The sequence below is a fragment of the Vigna angularis genome, chromosome 5 (genome assembly GCF_016808095.1).
Source record: "Vigna angularis cultivar LongXiaoDou No.4 chromosome 5, ASM1680809v1, whole genome shotgun sequence".
NCBI classification, from domain to species: domain Eukaryota; kingdom Viridiplantae; phylum Streptophyta; class Magnoliopsida; order Fabales; family Fabaceae; genus Vigna; species Vigna angularis.
Window position 1 is genome coordinate 26287728 of NC_068974.1, and position 6000 is coordinate 26293727.

Here is a 6000-nt window from a genome sequence, read left to right on the forward strand (position 1 = left end):
TTGTGTTTTCACCATTTGATAGAATTATACGTATTCAAACTATGACATTATGTCTCTAAAATGAAAAGATACAATATTTCAGATTCAATTGAAACATAACTTAAAAAACCATACCACCAACATGAATAGAAAGGGATCCATTTGTCAATTGTGTGACAACAACACTTTTCTGAATATTCTCAATTGAAGAAGAAACCAATTCAAGAATATGCTCTACACCAACAACACGACCTTGGGGTCCAACCATCAAGGAAAAAGTCGCAAACAGAGAGCTTTGGAGAGGGAAGGTCGATTGTCGGCGAGACTTTTCCCATGCGGTAGGCGTCATTGAAGCGGGTTATCTGGATGGTGGTGGTGTTGTTCTTGCGTTAAGGTTGTCGACAACAGTAGTAGCGGCAACCTTTGGTCACCGTTGAGTATTGACACGTTTCAAAAAATAATGTGATGTGGCACACCATTAGCCTCATCAAATTAAATTTAATGTCGTTCCTTTTTTAGGACTAAAAATTCGAGTTTTCTAAGGAAGAGGATGAAAATGAACAAACCTTTGAAAGAGGGACGAAACCCAAAAAACATGTTACAGTTGAGGGACTAAAAACATATTTAACCCTAAATTAATGGAGTGTGGGACAAATCTATTTGATGTTCATACTGTGATGGTAGAGCATCCATGTTGAAAACAAAGGTATGTGGACATCATTATCATTTTTTTTATAGGAAACATGTATTTAGAACAAAGTCTACCTTCATGTGCTGAAGTCATAACTAAACTCAGTGTTGTACTTAACCTATATATATATTATTTTTGAAGTTCATTCACACTAGTGCAAAAACAGCGTATAACGTCACGCGTTCAACGTCCAACCACTGAATAACCAATGTTAAAAATGACTGGTGGCATTTTTATAAATAAATGCAATTGTAGAACATCGAAGCCCCATTCAATTCAATGTTCTATGATGGTAATTATTTAAATTAGCGCGTCATTCTCTTTCTTCTTTCTTTCAAACCACCAATAGTACGTCGAATCCTGTAGGGGTTTGACGTAATATATGTCAGTCAAAAGCCAAAGAGTCACCCTTTTTAATACTTTTTTCTTTTTTATTTTAAACAACAAATAATATGTCGAATTCTGTAAGGGCTTCGACGTATTATTTGTCAGCCAGAAGCCAAAAAGTAACCCCTTTTTAATTCTTTTTTTCTTTTTTCTTTTAAACCACATCAAATTTTGTAGATGCTTCGATGTATTATTCATCAGCCAAAAGCTTCTCCTTTTTAATTTGAGCAGGAGATTGAAAATTCATTCACTTTATCTTAGCGCGCGAGACCCTATTCTCTTCTCAAACTTTTCTCGAACGAAGTTTGACAACCATCACATGTAATCTTTCTTTCATTTGATACAAATGCATGTTAATTAACTATTTTATGTATAATTTTCGTTTGTTTTGACCGATTATTTTCGTGTTCTTGTCCTTCATAGGCGCATTCTGCTTTCTCTCTCACTGGTGGAAACACTTTATTATGACGAATCCACCTTTTGAAGGTTAGTTTTCATTTTCGTTTTCGTTTTGAAGAACTTATTTGTTGAACTTGTTTGTTGTTGTTTTTTGTTGAACTTGTTTGTTTTTGTTATTTGGTTGAACTTGTTTGTTGTTGTTGATGTTTGATTGAACTTGTTTGTTGTTTATTATTGGTTTTTGTTGTTGACCCTATACTAGACGTTCATAGTTCATGCTTTGTAAAAGACCAAAAACTAAAATTTGTTGTTTTTCTATTTTTCAGGTCTCGTAGAGTTGTAAAAAAAGACCACAATTAATTAAAAAAAACAAAAGAATTGCTTAACGTCGAATATTAACAAAATTCGATGTCAATTTGATTAACGTCGAATTTTTTAAATTCGACGTCAATTTAACATCTCTTGATATGACGTCGACCTCGAATTCAAAGTGAAAGGCCAAAAAACAACGACGTTATACGATATTTTTGTACGTCAGTGACTTAGAATGTATGTTTTGTTCATCATAGAACATCCTTGTTGAAAATAAAGGTGTGTGGACATCATTATTATTATTTTTAGTCGGAAACATGTATTTAGAACAAAGTCTACCTTCATATGTAGAAGTCATAACTAAACTCCCCACTTATTTTAACTATGGTACCAGTGTTGTACTGAACCTACATTGTTTAATTTTTAAGTTCATTATGTGACTTAGGATTTATATTTTGTTCATGATACAACATCCTTGTTGAAAATAAAGGTGTGTGGACATCATTATTAATTTTGTTAATAGGAAACATGTATTCAGAACAAAGTCTACCTTCACGTGCAGAAGTCATAACTAAACTCCCCACTTATGCAAACTATGGTACCATTCCTGTACTAAACCTACATTTTTTTATTTTGAAGTTCATTCTGTGACTTAGGATGTATGTTTTGTTCATGGTAGAGCATCCTTGTATAAAATAAAGGTGTATGGACATCATTAATAGGAAACCTGTGTTCAAAACAAAGTCTACCTTCATGTGCAGAAGTCATAACTAAACTCCCCAGTTATTTGAGCTATGGTATCAGTGTTGTACAGAACCTACATTTTTTGATTTTGAAGTTCAATCTTTGACTTAGGATGTATGTTTTGTTCATGGTAGAGCATCCTTGTTGAAAATAAAGGTGTGTGGACATCAATATTATTTTTTTAATAAGAAACATGTAGTCAGAACAAAGTCTACCTTCATGTGCTGCAATCATAACTAAACTCCCCACTTATTTGAACTATGGTAGTAATGTTGTACTGAAGCTACATTTTTTGATTTTGAAGTTCATTGTGTGACTTTGGATGTATGTTTTCTTCATGGTAGAGCATCCTTATTGAAATAAAGGTGTGTGGACATCATTATTCTTATTTTGAATTTAAATTTCTATGAATGATTATTATTACAAAATTTATCTTTTATAAAAATTGTTATTAAATTTGAAACATAACAATTGAACTTATTATATAAATATTAAGATATAAAATAACATTGCTATAAAAACCTACGTTATTGATACCGATAAGTCATAATTAAACTTTTATTCTAATATAAATATTTAAGGACATGAACATAAATTGATGATGTACTTTGTGAACTTCATTACAAGGACATCCATTAATGTGAACTTCAACTATAATATCATTTCGATGGTTCTCAACCTCGAAAACCAGAAGGTCTCCTTCCTTCAAGCCATATTCGATGCAAAATTCCTTCCATCCTTTTCCAAATTTGTTGAATTTTGAGTCTATGAAACAATAACTTTGCACATGATGCCATCCTTATGACCAAGGATCATAACCTCCGTGAACCCTTTGTTCCTGATTAAATGACCAAATGTACTTTGCAAAGTCCTGTGCAATAACTAATATGAAGTCAATGACATTGTGATGTTCAAATTATGTTCAAATATAATTGTTCCCTTCAACACTGTAGCATTGCCACTAAGGCCTACAAAGTCCTTTATCTCACACTCCCTTATCATCATTACCCCTTTCTTAAACTATTAATCATAAATGTATGTACAAATTTTGCCCAATTGTATTGATACAAACTATCAATGTTATCTAATACTCTAAAAGGCATGTTACTAACTACCTTTGATTTCCTAGGAAAGTAAAAAACAATAAAACAAAGTAAAATATACAAACGAGATACAAAATACACATCAGACTCATTATTCTCTATTAACAATTTTATCTTATTTAACACTTATTTTGGATTAAATGATTTGGAAGAAAATTGTTCACAAACGACCCCACGGACATTATCATCAAAATTCACATCTGTAAAAAAGAAGAGCTTAGTTTCTCACACCAAGAGGAGGGGTGAATTGATGAAGCGTAAAAATATAACCTTTCAGAATCTTTTTCGCAAAATAGGATGTCTTTACGCTTTTCTTGGATCGCAAGTTAAATGGTATGTAATGTAGCAATTCACTTAATCGAATACAACAACAGGTTAATTGACTTTAATGAAAAAGTGTAGGATTAGAGAATTCAAATGCTGATTTTTATACTGGTTCGGCCAAACCTACATCCAATGTCCTTCCAACCACAAGAAGCAAATGCACTATAAAGATCAAGGTTTTTACACCAAGGATTTTACAGTGACCTCACATCAAAAATTTAAAACACCTATTTAACCCTCTAATCTAATATAGGTAGGAAACAATACAAACACGCAGCAAGAACACCCTCTTCTGCTATCAAACCCTTTGAGGCACCCTCAAAGCCAAGAACACAGTTCTTCTTCCTGAAAACACTGCAGGGAATCCAAGCCAATCTTCACAGATTGCAAATTCCTTATCACGCAGAGTACACCTCTTCATGCAGATTAATCATACGTTCAATACCCAAAAAATCTTGCTTATCAAGAAAGCTCTAAGCCTTGATCACCACGGTCAATCTCTGGTTCTTGGAGCTTTTCTTTTCCTGTGTAAGACACACAACATTTTCTGAAAGATATGAAAATGTTAATTCTCCAAAAGTTCTTACAAAAGTGAAATCAGCGTCAATTTATAATATTACACACATCAGACGTATTTTAATCCATTTAGCTATTAATCTAATCGAATACACTTTGCAGTTATAACAGACTAATAACAATCACAACATTTAATTGAATGCACATTTAATACAATCGACTCATAATAAATGTTTGGTCAACATATTTAAAAATATGACCGTTATGTCAGTTGTGACAAGCATTTAATAGTTTTCAAAAACTTAACAGACTTAATCAAATATAAGAAGCATACAGTCGATTAAGTGAAAACACTTAGAACAATTTTTGAAAAATTTTCTCTTCAAAATATCTCACAGCACACTTGAAAAGAGTTTGTGCAAACCCACGAGTTTTAATCGATTCATCCAATAATGTAATCGACTTAAAATTGTTGTTTTGCCACACATTAAAGTTCAACCAAAGTGCTTGTGGTTTTTCATCTCCAAACACTTATGTTATGCATACACATATAAAATCACATATTAAACACATTGGTATGCTTTAAACAACACAATAATGTTCACATATATGCTTGTACAGATATAACACGGTAAGCAAAAGCATATAACATGTGTAACATGGTATACACATGTGTTATTATTAATTATGTGTTATCATAATCAAAAACGCAGTCATCACTGAGATTTTGTGGGTTTACCTAAACCTGTGCTCCCCCTATGAACAATCTCAACAACATTTAATCCCTCAACACCTAGGCCTAGACCCATGCAAACATCCGTGACTATAAAAGGTACCATTCTTTGCTTCAAAACGAAGCATTCATTGCAGCCAACCCACCAGGTCACCATTTCCTTCAACAAAGGAGTGCATTAGTCAATCGACCTATTCATATGAACACACCACTTGATAGAGTTTGTCCAATACGTGTCCGATCAACTTCTCTTAGTATACCATTAATCTGGACTATGGATTTGGTGTTACACCACACCCGTAATCGAAACTACATATTATTTTCAACAAAAGCAACCATTAACCAACATTATTAAAACCAACAACATTATTGAAACGAACATTTACATTTTCAATACATGACATTTACTTACATTGTTACGAGTTTCTTCTTTAATTCAATCCATCAATGTCAAACAAAACATAATAGAAAAATTCAAACTTTGCAAAAATAACCTAACTTTAACCATTAACCCAAAAAATTCAAACTTTGAACCCAAAAACAACATAAAAGCGACAATGTTCAACAAAAGTTAAAACCACAATGACATATACCACAGGAAACAACCAAATAACAACAAACTCTAAATGCCCAAATAAATTTTAAAAAACTTAAACCTACCGAACAAAAACAATGCCTTACCGAAACGAATAACAAAAACCTTCAAAAACCACCTCCAATGGCGGTTTCGGGGTAAGTTTGCTCCAAAAGGCGAAACGGCAGTGCGTATGCAGTTCTTGTCAACGACAACTCTCCGGCAACCTTCAAACTCT